Source organism: Loxodonta africana, chromosome 22, assembly GCF_030014295.1.
Source record: "Loxodonta africana isolate mLoxAfr1 chromosome 22, mLoxAfr1.hap2, whole genome shotgun sequence".
Lineage (NCBI taxonomy): Eukaryota > Metazoa > Chordata > Mammalia > Proboscidea > Elephantidae > Loxodonta > Loxodonta africana.
This window is the reverse complement of record NC_087363.1, coordinates 35,061,198-35,086,506: the sequence shown is the minus strand read 5'-3', so window position 1 is coordinate 35,086,506 and position 25,309 is coordinate 35,061,198. Positions and strand designations below refer to the sequence as shown.

The window sequence follows — 25,309 nt, the reverse complement described above, 5'->3', positions numbered from 1 at the left end:
TTTCCCCTACTTGGAGTCCTCTTGATCTCCTTCTTCTTCCAGCCATGGCACTATGGTGATTGATGGGTTCTGTGTGGTCTTTGACCAGCTTCGTGCAGACCAACTATGGCCCATCCCGCTTCCTGCCTGGAGCTTCTCTGACACAGTGCCATGCACCACCTGCAGGGATTTCTTGGCACTAGTATACATGCAAACCAGAGGGGCAGGGGAGTTCATGCCCATAGGGCACCCTTTTTTGTCCTTTAGGTAGACAGTTCCCACAGAACTCACAAGATTCCTCAGATGGTCCTGTGGAATTAAGCATCAGTCCCCTGCCGTGGTGGCCAGTGCAATGACACATCCTTATGTTGGCTTTCCCTGACTCAGTCCCCCTGTTCCTCACTCCTGTTCCCTGGGATCACTTCCCACATAAACTTCCTGTACGCAGACCTCTCTCCTCATGCTCTGCTTTCAGGGAACCCAGTCCAAGACAGGCCCTTGGGCACAGTTTCCAGGGTCTGGGCTGAGAATGAGGGATGCTCCTGTCCAGAAGAATGAGGGCTCCTTCAATGGAGTCCCTGCATGAGGCAGAATAGGGAAGTATCTACAGGAACAGGAAGAAAGCATGACCATTGTCCTGTCCTCTGTCTCTACCCCCTGGCCCGGGTACAAGCACCAGTGTGGGCCAGGAGGTATCCTGGGGCCAGGAAATGCAAACTCATGTCAGGCTGCAGACAGCCCCACCACAGCTTGGGATGAGTCTTGAAGCTGGGGTGAGGGGGTTAGGGCCCCAGGGTGAGCAGTTTGAAACCTCCTTCCCCAGGGGAGGCCTAGTGCCCTCTTTCAAGGCCTAAGCTAAGAACTGGGGACAACTGCTCCACTCCTGTGGTGGTTCAGGCAAGTGCCCACAATTATCTTAGCCCCTTGGCTCTACACTCCCCTACCTCATCCACTTCTTTGGGCTGTTAGGACTCTCCTGAGGCTTATAAGAGGCTTCTTTAGGGTTAAATGGCAGCTCTGGTGGGAAGGATATGAGACTGAGTCCCAGAGTCATGACTTCCTGGCTCTGGCCTGTACCTTGTTTCCTCACCTGAAGAACAAGAATGACAAGGGCCATCTTGTAGGACTTCGGAAAATGGGAGAAGGTGAGTCAGTGCCCTGAGTGTCCTGGTGCCTCCCCCCTCCCCCCAGGCTTCCCCTGAGAGGCCTCTCACTCCAGAGAGGGGAGGAGGCCTGCTTCCCCTTAGGCAGGGAAATTCTGGCAGGGGGAGCCCAGGTAGTCCTAGGAGCTGGAGAAGGCCTCCTCAACTCTGAGCTGGACCTGGGGGCTGGGCCAGAAGTCTCCAGCAGACCCAAGGGCAGCCTGAGTGCTCACTCCCTGTCTCCAGCTTCTCAGGTCAGACGTTTTAGAGAGGTGGGAGGGGAGGTCACATGCAGCTCAGTTCCCAGGTCCCATAAAGGAGGGCCCCCAGGGAAATGAGTTCTTTTTCATTTTTTTATTGTGCTTTAAGTAAAAGTTTACAGTTCAAGTTAGTTTCTCATATAAAAATTTATACATACATTGTTATGTGACCCTAGTTGCTCTCCCTATAATGTGACAGCACACTCCTCCTTTCCACCCCGGATTTCCCATGTCCATTCGGCCGGCTCCCGTCCCCTTTTGCCTTCTCATTTCACCTCCAGACTGGAGCTGCCCATTTAGTCTCAGGTATCTACTTGAGCTAAGAAGCACCCTCTTCATGAATATTATGTCCAGTCTAATCTTTGTCTGAAGAGTTGGCTTCAGGAATGGTTTCAGTTCTGGGCTAACAGAGAGTCTGGGGGCCATGTCTTCCAAGTTCTCTCCAGTCTCAGTCAGGCTATTAAGTCTAGTCTTTCTTACAAGAATTTGAGTTCTGCACCCCACTTTTCTCCTGCTCTGTCAGGGATGCGTTCCTCTTTCTGAGCCTCAGTTTCCTCATCTATAAAATAGGGCAACAATAGCTGTCTTCCTAGGACCATTTCAAGGATCACAGAAGCCTATTGGTCAGGTTCCTGGCAGGACAGAGGTGTCACTCAACTAGGGGATAGGGTTAATGAAGGGGCTACTTCCAGGGACCGTTTAGGGCACTGATGGAGACAGAGAAGTGGGAGATGGCAGGAAGTCATGACGATCTCCAGGAAGGGGCATATGTGTGACTGTGTGTGTGTGTACGCGCGTGCGTGCGCGCACTAGTGCTCAGTGAGAGCTGGAGTTGGGGGGAGGGCCACCCACCTGATGGCTATGGCCTTTGGTCGGTGAAGGCCACTGCCAACCGCAGCCCAAGAGTAGGTAGCTGGATGAGGCATTCTGGCCGCTCTGTCCTCCCACCCCTTTGCCTCCCATGATGAGCCTGACCAGAAGCCTGACCAAAGGCCCCACAGGCCAGCCTTGGGGACAAGAGCAGGTGAGGAGGGTGAAGAGTGGATCCCCAAGTAGGGGGATGTTGGGGGGTGGTAATAGAGACTCCAGCACAGGAAGCGCATTGCTTGGTGCTAGCAAATGCTCTGAGTACAGGTCACTGTTGCCATCCAACATGGGGCCTGGGGAGCTGGCCTGGGCTCTGCTCTGGGGCCCTGGGCAGGTCTGAGGCTGCTGAGGGATCCCCTTCTGCACTACTTAGGTCTTAGGCACCAAGGCCCAGGGCCACAGACCCCTGATGGTGGTGCTGAGGGCCAGGCACCCAGGAAAGATACCCACTCTCTGAGCCCCCATTTTGGGCCTGGCTGAGGCTGGCAGGGACTCTGAGCAGAGGGCACTAGAGCAGACTGATGAGGAAAAGGGGTGGGATGGATACAGGTTGTAATAACAGCTGGCAGGACCATGTTTGGGACTGCACTATGCCCTGGTCCATGAGAACCCAGCCCATAAGGGTTAGCTGGCCCAGCTGGGCGGTGGGGGGACTTCCAGGATGGCTGGTAGGGATAGAGACAGCCCAGACCATGTATCCGCACAACTGCCCACTGGGGCAACATCACTCTGTACTGCCTCTTGGCTCCGGAACCTCACAAGGGGCCTGTACAAAGTCTTACCTGCAGAGCCTTCTGCCTGGGCAACCCCATTCTGTGCTACCTCTCACTGTGGGCAGGAAGGGGAGGCTCAGAGGGGGCAAATCCCATCCCACATCTGAATCAGGCTGGGCCTGGGCACCCCCAGTCTTTGCCCAGCTTGGATCTCCTGCTCAGCCCAGCTAGTCTGCACAGACCTTATCTCACTGTCCATCGGGTTCACCTGGACTAACCAGTCCTGCCAGAAACTGGATCCAGCCTGTCAAAGCCCCACCCTGGAGGGGGGTTAAATAAACCCCCCACCTTCTTCTGGCCTTTACTGCTGGGCTGGAGCTGGAGAACAGGGCCTAGGGGTGGAGGTGGGGCAACTGGTCTTGCTGCCCTCCCCTACTCTCTCTGGTAAAGGTGGAAAGTCTGGGACTGACACACAGACAGACCAACTGAGGCCCCCCTGCCCCCAACCTCCTCAGCCTTGGGCTGGGGACAGCCGGGGTCAGGTAGTCAGGGCCAGGGTCTGAGAGCGGGTAGGGGTCATGAGCTGGAAGGTTTTCTGGGGCGAGTTTCAGAGGCCACACACCCTCAGAGCCACCCAGTGAGGTTCCCAGACCAATTCCCCATGGTTCAAAAGGGAAACTAAGGCCCAGAGAGGCTTCATCTCCATTTGTAACGGCTGCTCAATAACCCACCATCTCATCCATGCCGTGACATGGACAAACCTTGAAGACATCATGCAGAATGAAATAAGTCAGTCACAAAAGGGCAAATATTGTATGATCCTACTTATATGACATATCTAGAAGAGGCAAATGCATAGAGACAAAGGTTTATTAGTGGTTACCAGGGGCTGGGGTGTGGGGGTAATGGGGAATTATTGCTTAACAGGTACTGTGTTTCCATGTAGGGGGATGAAAACTTTTGGAAATGGAGAGCAGTGATGGTTGCAGAAGGTGGTAAATGAAATTAATGTCACTGAATCGTACACTTAGAAATGGTTAAAATGGCAAATGTTTTGTTACATATGGTGCCCTGGTGGCGCAGTGGTTAAGAGTTCAGCTGCTAACCAAAAGGTCAGCAGTTTGAAACCACCATCCTCTCCTTGGAAACCCTATGGGGCAGTTCTACTCTGTTCTGTAGGGTCTCTCTGAGTTGGAATGGACTTGATGGCAATGGTTGTTTTGTTTTTTGTTATGTACATTTTACCACAATTTAAAGAAAAAAAAAAAGCTATCATATTAGAACACCCTACTGTATCCTCTGTATGAATCCACCGTCCACTGTTGTTGCCCAAGGCCTCACACCTGGACACGGCAGGGCTGGGATTGGAGCTCGCATCTGACCGCCAAGCTGTGCTCCTAGGGAGGGCTCTAAGTTTCACTGCCACAAACACGCTTGAACCTCTGACCACCTTTGCCCATTCATTCTGTGAGTTCCTTCTAAAGATAAGTTTTAGGAATAACTCATTGGAGAAAAGCACATGCAGAACTTTGAGTGCGATTCATACAGACATCCTGCCTTCCAGAAGCTGGGTGACGCCACTGCTTTGCGGCGTCAGCCTTCTGGTTTTTTCATTTGAAAGGTTATCCTAGCACATCTCGTAGATCCCAGGCATGTTAGTGTGGCTGTTTCTGTACCTCCTGGCATGCAGTCCAGTCCTCCTTCCTTGAGGTAAAGACAAGGGCTGGAAGGCCACACTTCTCTCGGGGCCATAAGCCCCTCATCTGCAGATGCAGAGCCCCCAGATAGGACACTGGGGACCTGAAAGGAACCACCAGCCTCACCAGCCCCTGCAGGCCTGACTCTGGGGGCAGGAATATCTCCGTTCATGTCTTCCCCAGGCTGACTATTGACCAAATCAAACCAAGCCCAGTGCCGTCGAGTCGATTCCGACTCACAGCGACTATAGGACAGAGTAGAATTGCCCCATAGAGTTTCCAAGGAGCGCCTGGTGGATTCGAACTGCTGACTCTTTGGTTAGCAGCCATAGCACTTAACCGCTACACCACCAGGGTTTCCCTGATCTCCTACATTTGGGGAAATTCTTGCTGATGTTAGGTGACATTAAGTTGGTTCTGACTCACAGCGACCGTATGTACAACAGAGCCAAACACTGCCCGATCCTGCTCCATTCTCACAGTCATTGCTATGTTTGAGCCCATTGTTGCAGCCACCATGTCAATCCATCTCATTGAGGGTCTTCCTCTTTTTCGCTGACCCTCTACTTTACCAAGCATGATGTCCTTCTCCAGGGACTGGTCCCCCCCGATGGGTAACATGTCCAAAGTATGTGAGACAAAGTCTCGCCATCCTCACTTCTAAGGAACATTCTGGCTATATTTCTTTCAAGACAGGTTTGTTTGTTCTTCTGGAAGTCCATGGTATAGTCAATATTCTTTGCCAACGCCATAATTCAAAGGCATCAATTCTTCTTTGGTCTTCCTTATTCATTGTCCAGCTTTTGCAAGCATATGGGGCAACTGAAAATACCATGGCTCGGGTCAGACCCACCTTAGTCCTCAAAGTGACATCTTGGTTCTTAACACTTTGAAGGGGTATTTTGCAGCAGATTTGCCCAACACAATCAGTTGTTTGATTTCTTGACTGCTGCTTCCATGGGTGTTGATTGAGGATCCAAGTAAAATGAAATCCTTGATAATCTCAAGCTTTTCTTTGTTTATTATGATGCTGCTTATTGGTCCAGTTGTGAGGATTTTTGTTTTCTTTATGTTGAGGTGTAATCCATACTGAAGGCTGTGGTCTTTGATCTTCATCAGTAAATGCTTCAAGTCCTCTTCACTTTCAGCAAACAAGGTTGTGTCATCTGCATAACGCAGGTTGTTAATGATTCTTTCTCCAATCCTGATGCCAGTTATTCTTCATATAGTTCAGCTTCTCAAATTATTTGCTCAGCAAAAAATCTGAATAAACATGGTGAAAGGATAGAACCTGATGCACACCTTTCCTGACTTTAAACTATGCAGTATCCCCTTGTTCTGTCTGAACAATTGCCTCTTGATCTATGTACAGGTTCCTCATGAGCACAATTAAGTGTTCTCGAATTCCCATTCTTTGCAATGTTACCCATAATTTGTTATGATCCACACAGTCAAATGCCTTTACATAGTCAATAAAGCACAGGTAAACATCCTTCTGGTATTCTCTGCTTTCAGCCAGGATCCGTCTGACATCAGCAATGATATCTCTGGTTCCACGTCCTCTTCTGAAACCAGCCTGAATTTCTGGCAGTTCCCTGTCAATATACTGCTGCAGCCGTTTCTGGATTATCTTCAGCAAAATTTTACTTGCGTGTGATATTAATGATATTGGTCAATAATTTCCACATTCTGTTGGATCATCTTTTTTTGGAATGGGCACAAATATGGATCTCTTCCAGTCAGTGGGCGAGGTACCTGTCTTCCAAATTTCTTGGCACAGAGAAGTAAGTGCTTCCAGGGTTACGTGCATTTGTTGAAATATCTCAGTTGCTATTTCATCAGTTCTTGGAGTCTTGTATTTGGCCAATGCCTTCAGTGCAGCCTAGAATTTCTTCCTTCAACACCATGTTTTCTTGATCATATGCTATCTCCTGAAATGGTTGGTACAGTGACTCTGTGCATTTCTTCCATCTTCTTTTGATGCTTCCTGTGTCATTCAAAATTTTTCCCATAGAATCCTTCAATATTGCAACTTGAGGCTTGAATTTTTTCTTCAGTTCTTTCAGCTTAAGAAATGCCAAGTGCATTCTTCCCTTTCGGTTTTCTATCTCCAGGTCTTCACACATTTTATTATAATACTTAACTTTGTTTTCTCGATCTGCCACCTTTGAAATCTTCTGTTCAGTTCTTTTACTTCGTCATTTCTTCCATTCACTTTAGCTGCTTTACATTCAAGAGCAAGTTTCAGAGTATCTTCTGAGACCCATTCTGGTGTTTTCTTTCTTTCCTGTCTTTTAAATGACCTTTTGCTTTCTTCATATATGATGTCCTTGATGTGACTCATCTGGTCTTCAGTCATTGCTGTTCAGTGAATCAAATCTATTCTTTAGATGGTCTCTTTAATTCAGGTGGGGTATAGTCTAGGTCGTACTTTGTCCTTCATAGACTTATTTTAATTTTTTCTGCTTCAACTTGAACTTGCATATGAGCAATTGACGGTTTGTTCCTCAGTCGCTCCCTGACTTTGTTCTGACTAATGATATGTTGAACTTCATCTGTCACTCCTCCTCTCTCAGTTTGTCGTACTGTGGTGGCTTTTCTTGTTGCTGTGATGGTGGAAGCTATGCCACTGGTATTTCACATATCAGCAGGGTCACCCATGGTGGGCAGGTTTCAGCTGAGCTTCCAGACTAATGGACTGGGAAGATGGACACGGTGATCTACTTGTGAAAAAAATTGGCCAACGAAAACCTTATGAATAGTAGCAGAACATTGTCTGATGTCGTCCTGGAAGACGAGCCCCTCAGGTTGTAAGGCACTCAAAATACGACTGGGGAAGAACTGCCTCCTCAAAGAAGAGTTGACCTTAATGATGTGGGTGGAGTAAAGCTTTCGGAACCTTCATTTGCTGATGTGGCACAACGCAAAATGAGAAGAAACTGCTGCAAACATCCATTAATAATTGAAAGGTCGAATATACAAAATGTGAATCTAGGAAAACCGGAAGTTGTCAAAAAAAGAAATGAAACGGATAAACACCTATCCTAGGCATTAGTGTGCTGAAATGGACTGGTATTGGCCATTTTGAATCGGACAATCAAATGGTCTATTATGCCGGCAATGACAAACTGAAGAGAAAGAAAACAAAACAAAAACCATACACGTTGACGTCCAGTCGATTTTGACTCATAGCCACCCTGTAGAACAGAGTAGAACTGCCCCGTAGGGTTTCCAAGGAGCGCCTGGTGGATTCGAACTGAAGACCTTTTGGCTAGCAATCATAGCTCCTAACTGAAGAAGGCGGGCCATGGGGAAATTACTGAGCTTTGGATAAAGTGGGCGTGCCCCAGGGAAGGGACCCACCCCAGCTCCCATAGGAGGAGCAAGGCCCTCGGGTTGGGTCTGGGTGGGTGGGGAGGGGCGGGACTGGGAGAAGGTGGAATCCTGGCAAGTGGAGAATCATCCCTTTCCGAAGGCACTGTGCACCAGGCGGTGACATCCCTTGTCAATCGGCCCTCCCAGCAGCCGTTGCGGCGGTCTTGTCGTCCCAAGGTCGCAAAGCGGGGCAACTGCAAGGCCGGCTGTACACATCTGACTCCCTCTGTCTCCTAAATCCACCTTCCTTCTCCCATTCTCCCCGCCTCCAAGTACAGATGGGAAGACAGGCCAGAGTAGGCCAGCACTGGCTGAATGACCCGCAGTGCGGGCCGGATACGGGGAGGGCTGTGGGACGCTGCGGTGAGTTTGGCTGGACTGGAGCTTCCGGGCTGAAGAGTGAGGGTTGTTCCCCAAAAATGCTCCAGCCTGCGGCCGGAAACTTCAGCCCTTTCTCCCTGGCCGCCCCGCCTTCGTACACGCAGGTCTCGCCTCCTGGAACGCAAGAAAGAAGACAAGCACAGAGGGGCCTGGCGCCTGGCGCAAGTCACACAGCATCAGAGAGAACCCGGGTTTCCCGGACCGGACGATGGAGCGAGCCTGGGAGAAAGGCCCTTGGGACGCGTGGCTGGATTCGGGGCGGAGATGCCCCACCTCCACCCGGGTCAGCTGGCCTTGCACAGGCGGGATTACAGGCGCGGCCGCTGGTGGACATCTGCATGACAAAGGCGCCGCCCGCGGGGGCGGTGGGAGGGCGGTGGGGCGGGGCGCCGCCTGCGCTTCGGGACCCCGCCCGGCCCTGCTGGCCGCAGCTGCCCGGCTAAGCCTCAGCCTCGCCGCCCCAAGATTTGCCGGGCAGGGGCGGCACGCGAGTCCGGGCCGCTCAGCTGTGTTTGCTCGGGGGGCACCGCGAGGGGCGGAGGGGCTGGGGCGCGACTCCGGGGACGCCGCCCCCTCCCCCCGAGCGCGGGACAAAGGCCCGGATCCGACCGACCCCGCAGGTGGCGCGAGCTGGAGGGGGAGGACGCGCGGGGAATGCGCAAATGGGGGAGGGGGGAGGGGCGGCGGCGCCCGGGGCCAGGCCCGCCTGCCTGGCATCCGCGGCCAGCCAGGGGTCACACTCTGAGTCTCCAGGACCTGAGACCCCCTTGGGCTGCCTTATCCAGCAACCTGGCCGGGACTCAGGGGCCAGAGGATCACCCGCGGGTTGGGGAGCTGCTTCCAGGGCCCCATTCCATGGACTTGAAACGGATAAATGATACCAGGGCTACAGGGACCTCGGAGTGCTGTGGCCATCGTCCAGTGCCAGGGTGGGCTTCCAGGGTGGGGTGCTCGGCGTTGCACCCCTGGTGGATTCTCTTCCCTGAGCCTCCTTGGCCAGCTGCTTGCCCTGCATCTCCGGAGGCATCTTACCTCACAGACACCTCAAACAACTGGCCCATCCCAGCTCAGACCCAGCCCAGACCTGCTTCCTGAATGGTCCCCATCCCGGGGAACACAGCTTCATGCTCCCAGGTGATCAGACCAAAGACTTGACCTCCTCCTCCACTCCTCCCTTCTGCCCACCAGACCTTCATATTCTGTCCAGAATCCAGCCCGTTGTGGCCCCCCGGCCTGATCACCATCACCTGCCTGGACCTTGTAGGCCCTCCTTCCTGTCCCCTCTCCTCCCATCTCCTAAGGACCCTTCTCCAGCAACAGCCAGAGGAGCTCTGTTAAAACCAAAGTTAGGCCTCGTCCCTCCTCTGCTCGGTACCTCCCAGGGCTCCCACCTCCCTCAAAGGACAAGCCAAGGTCCCCACAGTAGCCACCAGGCCCCACCTGACCTCCCAGGCCCCAGCTCCCCAGTACACTGACAGGGTTCACTCCAAGCACAGGCCTTCCTGCTATTTCTGAGCAGCTAGGTCTCAGGCGGCCTTTGCGCTGGTGCTTCCCTCTGGAACATGCTTCACTCTGATAACTGTGTGCCTCACTCATTTCCTTCAGGTCTTTACTCAAATCCCACCTCCTCAGTGAGGCCCTCCTTGGCCACTGGATCTAAAATGGCAACCCTCCCTCCTCAACACTTCCTCTCTCCTTCTCTGCCCTACTCTTTCTCCTTGGCACTTCTCCCTACATGACATTTCTAAACATGTCACTTATTCATGTCCTCACTTTCTCTCTCACTGTATCAGGGTGGACTTGCACCTCTTTTGTTCGCTGCTGTGAACCCTAGCACCAGGCACAGTGCCAGATACACAGTAGATACGCCATAAATACTTGTTGAACTACTGAAAGAGTGAGAAATTATCTACTTCTCCACAGCAACCCTGGAAGGGAGGTACTGTTATCTCCATTTTTCAGATGAGAACACTGAGGCATAGAAAGGCCAAGTAATTTGCTCAAGGTGTTTTGGCGGTCAACATAGCTGGAAAGTGTGTGAAGCAGGATTTGAATTCAGGGCCTCACTTCCTAATGAGGTTTCTAACTAGAGGCCCACAGGCTAGTTTTGGCCTCCAGTTTTCTGCAGCTGAAAGTTTTTTGTTTTTTTAAAACTGAATCAGTTGTTGCCATTTAAAACTCAAGAGGTTTTACGCAAAAATTCAGACAGATCTCCAGCTTTTTTTGCAAGATCGGACCTCTGGCCACACTGGGTCCCCGATTCCGATTCCATGAGACAACAATTACCTGGAGCTAAGCAGCAGCTGCCCCTTTCCCCTAATCTCCACCAGCCGCTTCCCTTATGGGCCTTGCAGACACGCCCCCCTCCCCAACCCTGGGACCCTACTCCACCCAGGTGTCTCCTCCCTTGAGCACTAATACTTTCGTGCCTCTGCTCTTGCTGTTCCCACTGCAGGGAATGCTCTCTCCACAGATCTTTGCATGAGTGCCTCCTGCTGCTTGTCATTCAAGTCTCAGACCAAAAGTCACCTCCTCAGAGAAGCGCTCCCTGACAACTCTGGCAAATGTTCGTCATCTGAAATTATTAGGTGAATTTATTTGGGGTCTGTGTACTGTCTGTCATCCCAGTAGGTTGTTAGTTTTACCCCGAACGTCCAGGACGGTACCTACGCATACAGGCCATGGGAGCACGCTTGTTGACTGAAGGATGGAATGAATGGATGAATGAATGAATGACGAAATGAATGGATGAAGGTCTGGCCTGTGCCAGCCCCATTCTAAGCATTTTGCTTGCATCGACTCTAATCCGTGCACAGCAGTGCTCTGTGGAGCAAGCTCACATATGAGACCCCTTGCTGGGGGGCAAGCTGCAATGGTTTCTGGACTCTAGCCCAGGCCTGGGCTCTCTGACAACCTCAAGAAGGCTGGGGGAACCCTCTACCCACTTCAGCCCTGATCTTCCAGCTCCTGAGTTCTTGTACAGAACTGGGTCTCTGAATCTTCAGGGTCAGCTGAGCTGGGCTGCTGCAGGGTCACCCTCCTCAGAGGCTCTTGCTTGAACTCATTGCCTATTAATTAGCCTCCCACCCCTCCACACCAGGCCTTGCCCTTGGGGGAGCTGCTCAGGAGTAGAAGAGAAAGCCCTGAGGACTGAACGGCCATACAGGATCAAGTTCCACCCAGCTCTATCTGCTTCTTGCTGTGTGACCTTGAGCAATTTAACTTACTTCTCTGGGCTTGTCAGATAGGACCCCTGCCCCTCCTTGAGACCTGTGAGAGTTCCTGGAGCTTGTGCACACCCAGCCTGTGGCACAGCCTCCAGTGCTCAGTGGGCCTCAGGGCAGGGGCAGTTCCCAGCCCACATGTGACCTCCTAAATGGTGACCTGGCTGAACTGGTGACCTGGCGAAAGAGCAGGTGATTGAGACTTCTGGGGCCTTCCCCATGTCTCTCATTCCTCCATGTGGGTACCATTGGCCAAGGAGCCTGGGGGTCTGGGCCAGGCTATGACCCGTGTGCTCCCCCATGTGTTTAGTTGTGGGTGACTGTGCATGTGTGCTCATGTCTGTGAGTGAGTGTGGCTGTGAGTCACACGTGTAACTATGCATGTGTGTGTGAGCGTGACTGTGTGTGATCACGTGGCTGAGTGTGTGTGGTTGTGAATGACCACATATGCGACCACTTGTGTGTGACTGTGTGTGTGAGTGTGAGCCTCTGGTTGGGGTGACTAATAACCAGGTGTCAGCTCTGTGTCACTGCTCCTCCATGGCTGTGTGTCTCCATATGTGATGGTGACTGTGGTTGTGTATGACGCTAGAGGGTGGACAGGGTAGGAACAGGCTCACCCATGCCTCCAGGCAGCCCTCGGGGCAGGGAATCTGCTGGGGCCCAGCTGGCCAGGGCTGGCTGGTCAGTCTGAGCCAGAAGGGACTGGTTGTGGGGGGAGGGCTGCACCCCAGGCAGCCATCAACTGGGCAGTTCCCAGGACCTGACTCAGCCAGTCTTGCTCTAGTCCCCAGGACCAGGGCTCGGGCCAGGAGGCTGGACCCTGGCATCAGACCATGCGGTTATGGAAGCCTCTTCTCTGACCATTTCACAGATGAGGCTGAAGTCTTCCAGAGGAGGTGAGCATCTTGCCCAGGTTGCCCAGGCACGTGAGGCTCCTCCCTCAGGCTGGCGTCTCCCCAGCTCTCTCAGGAGGTCGTTCCACCTCAGCTCCCCTGGTCGCCATCCTGGTCCCACCACCTACTGCCTGTGTCACCTTGGAAAAGCCACTTCACTTCTCTGTGCCTCAGTGTCAATATAAATGAGGAGAAATTTAGAGAAGATAGCTCCTTGGGGTTGTGAGAATGAGTTAGAACACCAGTGGTCTTGGAGCCCCTAGAAGACTCAGTAAGCGGGAGCTCCTGTTGCTGTCAGACCATGTGTTCATAAATCACTGTGACTTTTCGTGTCCAGAGCCATTTCTGATGGGTGGCCTCAGAACCAAGGGGTCAGGCTTGGGGGTGTGCCTCCCCCCCGCCCCAGTTCCTGTGTGCTCGGGCTCACTGAGTAGGAAGATTCCCACCTACCTTGGGACTGTCAGGAAAAACTAAGGCTCCACCACAGACTCAGTTTCCCTACTGGGCGCAGAGAGGAAGGTTCTCTGACCTAGGCAGGACTTAGCTCTCCAGGGTCACAGCTGAAGGCCGGGAAGAGGCAGGTGGGGGCAATGACCCTGGGAGAAAGCTGCCCCCTTGCCTGCCCCTCAGGAGCTGGGAGGAGGCCTCAGTGGGAGGGCCTTGCCACCAGACAAAGGGAAAGCAGAGTCAACCAGAGGAGAAAACCTGGCAGGGGCTTCCTTCCTGGTCCTGTTTCTGCAAGTGTCAAGCCTGGGACAGAGGCACAGAGACAGAGAGACCTAGAGAGAGAGAGACAAACAGGGAGAGACTGACAGGAACAGACCGAGACTGAAAGAAGGAGAGACAGACAGAGACACACAAGGGAAAGAGGCTGAGGTCAGGCAGCACCCTTGCTTCTCAGATTAGGACCCCGAGCCTGGCTAGATTGTTCTGTGTGAGACCGTGAGTCTGTGTGTACGGGCGTGTGTGGTGAAGGCCTTGCAGGCTTCTGAACCTGGAAAGTCCACCTGGGGTTGGGGCGCAAGGTGAAGGTGAACACCTGCCTCTGGTGTGGGCTGTGTGTGGATGAGGCCTGTGGGTGTCTGTGACCGTGCCGAGTGTCCCTGTGCAAAGCATGGCCCCAACACGGCCTCTCTAGGCAGACAGAGGACCTAACCTTGGAGTCCCTGAGCAACCACGACCCTGGCCCCTGCTAGACCCCTACCAGGATCCCTGGCCAGCCACCGGGGGCTTTGTGCGTCTCTAAAGTGACAAGAGGCACACAAAAGGGCTTTTAATTAAATCAAAGGAGGGGGAAACGGGCCAGCCAGGCCACTATTATGTTACCAAACGTGAAAATGAAAACTTCTTTTTAAAGCTCTGGTATTAATTTGAGATTATTCAGATAGTTAATTAAAAGTGCAGCATGTGTTAAATATTATTTCAACAAAGATTTTCATCAGGCCTCCATGTAATGCGATCCGCTGGCTTGAGGAGCTTTATGCAAATGTTTCGTGGCCAGGAGGAAGGGCCCGCAGCACCAGCCTGCCACGGGGCAGGCTCCAGGCGGACCCGCTCACCCACTCTGCCAGCTCCGTTGGCCAGAGGTGGGGCTCAGCCAGGCCCTGACTTCCAGCCCTGGGCTAGCAGGCCAGCAGCAGGCCCCCAAAGCCCTCCACATGGCGCATCTGACTTCAGGGACACCGGCTGCAGGTGTGTGCACAGGCGTGAGAGGGGGTTCACGCACAAGGGTGTGCACGTGTGGCCCTTAAAAGGCTGTAGATGCATGCCATGGTGTATGTGCACGTGCGTTTGTGTACTGAGCAGTCGCAGGTGTGCTGGGTCTGTCTGTCCATCTGTCACGTGTGTATCCTGGCACACATAACACCCATTGGGGCCCATGCCTGTGTTAGGTATATGCATATGCACACCTGGGCCTGGAGCAGGTGAGGGCACAGTGGGCAGCACTGCTGGGGGTATGTCCACCACTGGCAAACTGCCTGCAGAAAGCTCCTCTGGTGGCTATGGGACCCTCTCGGTGTCTCCATTTCTCTATCTGGAAGATGGGTAGTAACAGTACAGGCCTCATGGGAGGGGTAACGGGATTCAGTGGTCTGGTAGACGTAAAACTCTTAGACAAGCGCCAGCCAGGAGTGCGGAACGCAGCGACACATGCCAGCCACACACTGAATTTTAGGTTTTCTAGGAGCCACATTTAAGAAAATTAAACAGCCACATTTTTAAATAATGTATTTTACGTAACCCGGCATATTCAAAATTTTATCATTTCCGCAAGTCATATAAAAAGTGGTGAATGTGAAAGTTGGGAGTCTTTTTTCCCTGCTAAGTCTTTGGAATCCAGTGTTTACTGGACACTCCCTGCACATCTCCTGGGGACCCTCGTAGGTACACATGGCTAGTCCTGCCGGCATACACAGCCTTGATGGACTTCACAGCCTTGTACTAAGGGCTGTTGAAATCAGCGGCTCTCAGCTCCCCACTGGACCAGGCTTCCCTTTCAGTAGGTGACTTTCTTGGAGGAAGACTTGGGATTGCACTGCTGAAATGCCCCCTCCCCAGGGTTCTGTGCAGAAGTGGGGGTTGGGAAGGTAGTCCAGAGCTGGGTGAGCCCAAGACTAGTTCTTGAGGGCCTGGCAAGGTCCACAGCAGCCGCTAACCCGCCCCCCACGTCTTTAACCGGATCTGTGTCCCTGGGTCGTGCGTCCACTTGACCTGGTCCCTTACGCACGCACAAAGTTACCCGCATTCTGAGGCCCCATTCAGGCATGCCGGCTCCGAAGACAGCCGCGCCGAATCTCCGCGGACCCAACAAAGGCTCGGGCGACTGGCCCTGGTGCCTGGAAGCACCGGATGCCGACTAGCCCACGCCTGGCCCGGGCCTCTGGCCGCACGCCGCGATTCGCGGTGCGCTCCTAGACGCGGAGGCACGGGCCGCTCCTGCCCTCTGTCGGCGCCCAGCGGCAGCGCAGCGCAGGACGCGGCGCGCTCCCGGGAGGTGTCTCCTATGCCACGGGGGCCTGGTCTGGGGCTACCTCTCCCCAGCAGAATCCAGAATCACTAACCTCCACTGCCCACTGCCAAGGACCACCATGCCAGTGCATTTCCGACACCTCATCTCACCAGTCTCTCACAGCGGACCTGCAAGACAGGAGTTGCCAGCTCCATTTTACAGCTGGAAAGTCTGAAGCTCAGAGAGGGCCAGTCACCTGCCCAGGGTCACACAGCAGGGCTGTAGGGAGGGAACCCAGCTGAGGTTGGAACCCAGGGGTGGGGTACACTTCTGTGGGTCTCACAAGGCAGGTGACAACCTCCTCTGTTGTAAGCTGGGCATAACAATACCCCTCCCACTTGGGCTACTGTGAAGGTTAAATAGGATGATGTCTCTAAGATTTCAGTGTGCTCCCAGCACACGGTAAGTATCCAGTAAATCTATGGTTTTTGTCATGGAGTCATGCATCATAATGTGACATTCCTACCCCTGAACCTTTGTACTGGCTGGGTTCCTGCCTGGAGCCCTTTTCCCTAGATCTTGGATTGGCCAGCTCCTCCTCATCTTTGGTTTTAGCTCACTCGCCCCCCCCAGAGAAGCCCTCCCCAAGCATACACTCTCTGCTCGTCACCCCAGTTTACACTCTCAGGGCCCCTGTCATCATCTGACCGGATCCCATGTGCTCGTGAGTTTTCTTGTTTCTTATCTCCTTCCTCCATTGGACTAGCAATTCCAGGAGGGCAAGGGTCTCGGCCACTTTTGTCTCTGGACTAGCACAGTGCAAAGTGTTGATTGAAAGAGTAAGAACAGAAAGTCAGGTGGAAATGCAAAAGAGGGGAGCCACGTGGGGAAGCAGTTTGGTGGTGACTTATACAGTTAGACGTACACTCACCGTATGACCCAAACCGTCCACTCAAGAGAGGCATTTACAAATGAAAACTCATGTTCTCACAAAATCTTTAAATGACTGTGGCACTAGAGCTTTATTCATAATCACCCCAAACTGGAAACAAGCCAAATGTCACTGGTGGATGGATAAACAGTGACCCAGTGATACCATGGAATACTACGCAGCAACAAACAGGGACAGACTATTGATATGGTCCATATGAGTGGATTTCAAAGGCCTTGTGCTGAGTGAAGGAAGCCTTACGCAAAAGGCTACATGTTCTATTTATATGACATCCTGGAAAAGGCAAAATTATAGGAACAGGAAAGAGATCGGGGCTTGTGTGTATGGGAGTGGTTGACTACAAAGGGGCCAGAGGGATTTTTGAGGGGACATAACTGTTCTATATTTTGACTGGGGTGGTGGTTACACACTGTATACATTTTTCCAAACTCATAGTACTGCCCACCTGGAAGGGTGAATTTTACTATAGGTAACAACAACAATAAAAGTCCATCACAGAGCTGTAGACTCTCAGAACCATGGAGTGACTTGGTCCCATCTGCTTGGGTTGGTAGGAAGAACAGCCGGTGGTGGTCCTGGAGGTGCTCCAGCTTGGATTTCGCCACACTGGGAAGCCAAAGGAGGGACTTCTTCCTGGAGAACTGTGGCATTTGCCACGTTAGAGATTGTCCTGGTCCATTTGAAGATGGGGAGGCGGTGGGGGGGATGGCATCCCTGGTTTTTGAGAGAATCAGTTGGAGACCAGTTCCTAAACGGCCCCAACTTCTGCCATTGCTTTTTATTTCCAAGCTGGTATCGGCACATGTGGATCATTGTATTGTACTCCAGGCATTGTTTGCGTGTTTGAACCATTTCCTTAATAAAAACGATAAATAAAATAATTTAAAAATACCAACAATCATGTGTGATTCCATGTCTATGAAATATCTAAAATAGGCAAATGAGTAGGGATAAAAGTGGATCTGTGTTTATGCGGGGCTGAGGGGAGAGGGGATGGAGAGTTATTGCATAATGGTACAGAGTTTCTGTTCAGGGCGAGGACAACTTTTGGAAACAGATAGTGGCGATGATTGTAGAAGACAATAAATGTAATTAATGTCACTAAAGCTGCTCACTTAAAATGGTTAAAACGGCCAGGAAGCTGGTAGGGTGCCACCACCCGCCTTTCAGAGGTGACTCTCCAGCCAGAAGAGTGAGAATGGCAGGATTTCTTCCCCAGGGAAGTGCTTGTGTGTGTGTGTTTGAGCGTGAAAGTGTGTGTGTGTGTGTGTGCCTGTGTGTTTCCAGATGTCCTTGTTTTCTCTCCTGAAGCTGCAGACTGCACTCCTCTCCCTCCCCAGGCATGGGCATTTGTTCAAGGTTCTAGCCCAGAAGCAAATGATATGGGGTAGCCATCAAGTTTTGACTATGAGGCAATGGCAGTCACAGGCATTTAGTAATTTTTTAAACAGCTTTATTGAGATATCATTTACATGTCATTGAGTTCCCTGCTTAGAGTGGTTTTTGGAATATTCACACAATTATGCAACCATCATCACAATCTAAGTTTAGAACATTTTTGTTCCTCTTAAAAGAAATCTTGTTCCCATTAAGCAGTCACTCCCTGTCCCCCTCTTCATCCCGCCCCTGGCAACCACTAATCTACTTTCTGTTTCTATGGATTAGCCTTTTCTGGACATTTCATATAAATAGAACCAGACAATCTGTGGTCCTTTGTAACTGACTCATTTTGCTCAGCATAATGTTTTCAAGGTTCAGCCACATTGTAGCAGGAATCAGAACTTCATTCCTTTTTCTGGTTGAATAATATTCCATCATATGACTCTACCACATTGTGTTTATCATTCCTCAGCTAATGGACACCCGGGTTGTTTCTACCTCTTGGCTATTGTGAACAGTGCTGCAGTGAACATTGGTGTACAAGCCTCTGTTTGTGTCCCTGCTTTCAAGTCTCTTGGGTATATATTAGAGCCCTGGTGGCACAGTGGTTCAAATCCACTTTGGAAGCCCTATGGGGCAGTTCTACCCTGTCCTACAGGGTTGCTATGAGTCAAATGGACTGAACAGTAAAGAGGTTTTTTTTTTTTTTTGAGTCTATACCCAGGAGTGGAATTGCTAGGTCATTTGATAACTCCGTGTTTTTGTTTTTTAAACAGCTTTACTGAGGTATAATTTACATACTACACAATTCATCTACTTAAAATACAGAATTCGATGGTTTTAGTGTACCTACGTTGTTGTGCATCCATCACCACGATCAATTTTAGTACATTTTTATCGCCCCAAAAGGAAACCCCACAGAGTGTGGCAGAGGGACAGGGTCACTGTGACCGTGCCTGGTGCCATAAGGAGCATCATGTCTTCGTGGCTGCCCCGGGGCTGCGGTCCCACCTGAGAGAGCTGTCTATCATGGGGCAGTGTGGAGTGGGATGCGTCCCTGGGGTACACCAGTGCAGGCTGGACAGAGGGCCCGGAGGCTCCAGGGTGGTGGGGTGTGTGGCTGGGAGGCACCGTCTGAGGCTCAGGAGGGCAGCCTGCAGCGCCTGTGGCGATGGTGAGATAGGCCGCCCAGGAGGAATGTGGGGCCCCGCTCAGAACCGGCTCCTCTTCCGCCCTGTGCTGGGGTCATCCAGAGGTCACCCCAGGAAAAGCAGGCCCAAGTTCACAAGCATCAGGGCCGCGGCAAGAGGGCCCCAGGGCTGGCCAGGGCTGACCTGGGGCAGGGCCCCGGTCTAGGCAGGCTCTGGGGTGGGGCTGACAGCACAGTATGGGGTGGTCTCCTGTGCACCCCAGTTATTGAGCATCTTGGTGCTGGGGGCCTGAAGAGGTTGGAAGTGGTAACTGGACACCCCCAGTATGCCAGGCCAGGGGCAAGACTCTCAGCTGGGATGCAGGGTGGGGGGTTGGTGCCCAGATCTGCCCCAACTGGTGCTCTGGTCCTCTCAGCTAGAGGCTGGGCCCCAGAGGTGGGCTGGGCAGGCAGCAGGGGCCATGGCCTTCTGAGGCTGGCTATCTGGCTTGCTGGGGTACCCCAGCAGAGGGGACATCATGGGGGCACTGTGGGGCCTGGGCTGAAGAGGCCCTATAGCGTTTGTTTCCGGGGGCGCCCCTGGCCTGCAGGGAACTCTGGTTTTGGCTAAAGGGAGGGCTCTGGTAGCTGGGCAGCCGGGGCTAGCTCTGTCCGGGACGGTGTGAGGAGGTCTGGGGGCTTCCCACTTCTCCCCTAGGGATTCTCCTTCCTTCTTGAACTCTGGACATCAGGATATCAGACTAAGTGACGGGGATTGCTGGGTCGACCTCAGAGGGCCTGGGACACCCTGCCCAGGGCCTCTGTGGGGCCTCACCCTCCCTGCCCTGGAGCATCAAAGGACGAGCCAGGAGGGCCGCCAGCCCTTGACAGGCACAGTCTCGCTGGGACCGTAGCCCCATTTAACAGCTGGGAAAACCGAGGGTAGGAGCGGTACACCTCTGAGCTGTCAGGGGCGTGCTTGCGTTCACCTCTCACCTCGGGAAGGGCGCACAGGCAGCCCTCTCCCACCAAGGCTTCAGCCCCCCACCCTGAAGGCCCGCCACCCCCAGCCCACCTGCCAGGGTTGAGCTCTCTTCCCAGCAGAGGCTGCTCTCACATGTGCAGCGAGGAAGGAAATTGCAAATTAATCTTTATTTCCATCTTGGAAGGAAACCTTAATTCTCGGCATTGAAATGCTCCTCCGAGGGAGTCAATTACGGGGCTTTAATTGCAGCCAGTCCTGGCCAATCAGAGCAGGGCTGCCTGCACCACGCGGGCCTCTCACTTCTCTGTGTCTGTCTCTCTGCTTGTCTCTTACACTCTCTGTTTCTGTCACCGCCACCCCCCACCATGTACTTCTTTCTCTTCATCTCTATACTTCTTTCTCTCTGCCTCACTTTGTCTCTGCCTCCCCATGCTTTCTCTCTCTGTATCTGTCTCTCCCCCTTTCTCTCTTTGTCTCTGAGTCTCTGCTCCCCCAGCCCAGCAAAGGGCTCAGGCATGAACCCCCAGGCCTGACAACCCCCATGGGGGTTGTTAACCTCAGGGCCCCTCCTCCGCCCGACTCTGGCCCACAGCTGCAGCTTTGAGGGGCTGGCTGAGCGTGGGGGTAGTTTTTGGCCTGTCCCTGCGCCCCAGTCTCTGTGGCAGCCACCCTCTTGCAGTTCCCACAGTCACCCCAGAGCTGGCCCATTCTTGGGATCCTGCCCAGTCACCAGCCTGCGTCTGCCCCCCACCCCAACCCTCCTGCTCTGAGGGGCCACTGGGAAGCCACATCTGTCCAGCCACTTTTCCAGGTCCGGGTGAGGGGCTCAAGGTGGGGTGGGGAGCAGTGGGGCCCAGAGACTCCTGGAGTTGCAGACCAGGATTTGCTCTGGGGTAACCTGGGGGCTCAGCCCAGGGCAGCCACAGATAACGATCCCTCCACCACTAGCTCACAGCCACAGTCTTTTGTCAAAGGACTCAGAACTGACTAGAGGCCTGGTCTTCAGGAAATGGGCTCAAGGGTCTATGGACCTGCATGACAACCACGCCGCTGTGCTTCACAGGCCTTCCGCTTGTTCATCTTCAATTTGTGGGTAAGACATCAATACAGTCTCTTTGAACAAAATGAAAACATGAAGAGTAGGGATGCAGTGCCATTTGCCTGTCACTGTCTTTTCTAGTCCCTTCTCAGAGGCCACAACATCATCTTGGGGCTCATTCTTGCAACCCTTTTTATTTTTATTGTACTTTAGATGGAGGTTTACAGAGCAAATTAGTTTCTAATTAAACAATTAGTACACATATTGTTTTGTGACATTGGTTGCCAACTCCACAGCATGTCAACACTCTTCCCTTGTTGACTTTGGGTTCCCCATTACCAGCTTTCCTGTCCACTCCTGCATTCTTGTCCTTGCCCCTGGGCTGGTGTGCTCGTTCAGTCTCGTTTTGTTTTACGGGCCTGTCTAATCTTTGGCTAAAGGGTGAACCTCAGGAGTGACTTCATGACTGGGTTAAAAGGGTCTCAGGGGGCCATACTCTTGGGGTTTCTCCAGTCTCTGTCAGACTAGTAAGTCTGGTCTTTTTTGTGTGTGTGTGAGTTTCACTTTTGTTCTACATTTTTCTCCAGCTCTGTCTGGGACCCTCTATTGCGATCCCTGTCAGAGCAGTCAGTGGTGATAGCCAGGCACCATCTAGTTGTGCTGGACTCAGTCTGGTGAAAGCTGTGGTAGTTGTGGTCCATTAGTCCTTTGGACTAATCTTCCCCTTGTGTCTTTGGTTTTCTTATTCTCCCTTGCTCCAGATGGGGTGAGACCAGTGGAATATCCTCGATGGCTGCTCATAAGCTTTTAAGACCCCAGATGCTACTCACAAAATAGGATGTAGAACATTTTCTTTATAAACTATGTTATGCCAGTGGCGCTAGACGTTCCCCGAGACCAATTGCAACCCTTTTTCTGTGTATTTAAATACATGTACTTGTATCTATAGCAGTGTTCTGTGGAATTTCCTTTAAATGTAACGGATATCCTGTATGCCTCCCTTTGCAACTTCTTGTTCACCTGTTTTCAGGATTTATCCACAAGATACTTGGAGCTCATTCATTTTAACTGCTGGGATATATTTCACTCTATGGTCACAAACCACCATTTGGGGTCCACTCCCTACTGATGACTCTTTCATTGGTCTTCCTGATTTCAGCCCTGGGCTCCCAGGCACATGCATTCTGCTCTAACAGAAGTGGGAGACGGTGCTCCAGAGGGCTGTACCCCTGTCTACCTCTCTTAGCACGGGGTGAGAGTTCCCACTGCTCCACCTCTTCACCAACACTTGATGTTACCAAACCTTTTCATTTTTACCAATTTGATCAATGCTATGCACAGAGGCACTTCCTTCATGCTTTAGTTTGTATGGGGCTGAAGACCATGGCTGCCCAGGACAAGGTCGGGGGGAGGTGGTGGCCTCTTGTCATAGGGAGGTAGCATTGAGGTGCCCAGAAGGTTGGGGGTGGGAAGCAGAGGCCCACAGGCAGGGTGAGGAATATGACAGAACAGGTGAAGGGTGACAGTGACCATTGCTAACCCCCAACTCAGTCATTCCAAATCTTTGCAGAAGTCCTGAGGCAGTGATGACAGGATTCCATTTTTCAAGAAACTGAGGCAGAGATATGACTTGCCTAAGGCTGCAAAGCTGGTGAGAGGTGGGCAGGAAAGGGGCTCAGGGGGGCCAGCTCTAGGCCTTGCATCAGCCCTGGGTTGACTTACCCACATGTGCACAGCCTCACATACACGACTCACTGACACACGTACACAGACTCACCCAAACACACGTACACGGCTTCACAGACACCATGCTTATAATTCACCTGCACCTCCACAAGCTACAGAATCAGCCAGAGTGTGAACCGAGACATGACACATGTACACGAGGACTGTCACCAATGTGCATACACGTCGGCTATCGCCACTCCAGTTGCCCACTGTGGTGACTTTGGGATGATGTACCCACCTGGCTTCTCCCTTCCCTGACCCCCTCCCATTCCCCTACTGGAGCTTCCTGGGAACATTGCCCAAAAGTACCTGACTTGCGCTGGGACACTTGTGTCTTAGTCATCTAGTACTGCGACAACAGAAATACCACAAGTGGAGGGCTTTAAAAACAAAGAGAAATTTATTTTCTCACAGTCTAGTAGGTTACAAGTCCAAATTCAGGGTGTCGGCTCCAGGGGAAGGCTCTCTCTCTCTGTTGGCCTTCTCATCAGTGTTCCCCCAACGAGGAGCTTCTTCACGCACTGACCCTGGGTCTAAAGGTCACGCTCTGCTCCTGGAGCTTCCTTCTTGGTGGTATGAGGTCCCCAACTCTCTGCTTGTTTCCCTTTCCTTTTATCTCTTGAGAGATAAAAGGTGGTGCAGCCTACGCCCCAGGGAAACTCCCTTTACCTTGGATCAGGGAGGTGACATGAGAGAGGGTGGTGTTACAATCCCACCCTAATCCTCTCAACATACAATTACAATCACAAAATGGAGGGCAACCATACAATACTGGGAATTATGGCCTCACCATGTTGATATACACATTTTTGGGGGGACATAATTCAATCTGTGGTATCTTGTATCAGGGTCTGCCTCTGGGATACCCACCAGCCGACAGGTCTGTAGGAGCCTGGCTCCCCTCAGAGTGGGGTGGGCACCCTGGGACCAGCTAGATGGAGGCCCCAAGGGCTGGTGGCCCATTGAATAGGTTCATTCTGTCTGTATGTGGGGCAGACTGCAGGGGTGAGGAGGGGGCTGCCGTGGCACTTCCGTAGGGTGGGTAGGGTGTGACCTGGACTGGGGAGAAGCAGTTGGATTTGGGCCTTTCTGGTGTAGACATGGGGAGGGTGAGGGGAAGAAGGGGTCTGAAGAACTCCTTGTGTTTGGTGGAAGGTGGAGCCACTGCCAGAGATGAAACAGGGCAATAGGGTGGGTGGTGGGTGGAGAGATGTCCACAGAACCCCAGTGGGGAAGTGGGTACACCGTGGGGGTAGTGCCTGTGGAATTCTGGGGTGGACCCAGTAGAAGGTGTGGATTTGAGATGAAGTCTGGAGGCAGGTCTGAGGTGGTCCTGGAGGGTGTTGGCAGGGGTGGGGGGAGGTTAGCAGCACTCCAGAGGAGAGTGGGTACAGATCCAGGGGTGGGGGCTTGGATGTTACCTTGTGGGCACTGGGAACAGAATAGTGACACAGTCAGATGAGAAAGAGCCCCTGGGGGCCAGGGCGGGGGTAGGTTGGCGAGGGGAATGTGAGACGGTCCTGGGACAGAGACAGAGATGGTTGGCAGGAGGGGTGGGGCAGCCTGGCTCCACATGTGTGTCTGAGCCTGGGTGCTGACTGCGATGGGACAAGGTGAGGGGCTGGATGGGGCGGTGATGGCTGCAGAAGGTGCTCTGATGGCACCCAGGCCAGAAACAACAGCGACAGCAGCAAGGACCCCAGCCCCACTTATGGGGACGTGCTCCAAGCAAGGGACCTCCTATGGACTCCAGTGGACTCATTCGTTTGATTCTCAGCAGCCCTACGAGTATCATTAATGTCCCCAGCAATCGTGGAGCTCCAGGGGGTGCTAGGTGCCATGGCAGGTGCTGGGGACGTGGTGGTGAACAAAGCAGACCCCTGACTCCGGAGCTCACATTCATGTGGGAGACACTGACAAGAAACAAGGTGAGTAAGGAGACCACTCAGTGTGTTAGAAAGGGATGTCAAAAAGAAAAATAAAGCAGAGAAGGGGCGTGGGGAGGGTAGGGGTGCAATCCCTGAAGAGGAATCATTAGAGTAAAGCCTTAGGAGGTGAACCCCCAGCTGGGGGAAGGGCGGTCCAGGCAGAGGGAACAGCAGGTGCAAAGGCCCTGGGGCAGGAGCGGGCCTGGTATGTGAGGTGCTTTTAGGAGGCCAATGGGGCTGGAGCAGACTGGGTGAGGGGAGGATGATAGGAGGAAAGGTCAGGGAGGTCATGGGCTTTGTGTGCTGTGGTGAGGGTTTTGGCTTTTACCCTGAGGGAGGTGGGGATCCTGGGAGAGTTTTCAACAGAAAGGGGATGTGATGTGACCCAGGCTTGAACAAGAGTCCTCTGGCTGTGTGCGGAGAGCAGACTGGGTGTGACGTAGAAGCAGGAGACCAGTGAGAGAACCACAACAGTCCACATGACAAACAATGGGGTGTTGGGCCAGGCTGGTGGCAGTGTAGAGTGCAAGGTGGCTGGATTCTGGATAGACCTTGAAGATGAAGCACTGGGAGCTGCTGACGGGTGAGGCAAAGTTGTGCGACTATTGTTGGCACCAGTCTTCAAATGAGAGCACTGAGGCACAAGTGACTAGCTTAAGGTTACAGGTGGTCAGTGGCAAGAAT

At 52.6% G+C, this 25,309-nt stretch overlaps 1 long non-coding RNA gene across 2 annotated transcripts; it reads left to right on the top strand.

Moving 5' to 3' along the window:
* The first annotated feature begins 503 nt into the window (after positions 1–503).
* On the top strand, positions 504–18,350 carry LOC135228486 (uncharacterized). Of its 2 annotated transcripts, none has more exons than XR_010319035.1 (4): positions 504–1,124; positions 10,870–11,002; positions 12,426–12,537; positions 16,991–18,350. It is a non-coding gene; the product is annotated as an uncharacterized LOC135228486 (long non-coding RNA). The 2 variants fall into 2 exon arrangements; XR_010319036.1 differs by lacking the exon at positions 504–1,124 and adding an exon at positions 8,894–9,034.
* The last annotated feature ends 6,959 nt before the right edge of the window (positions 18,351–25,309 follow it).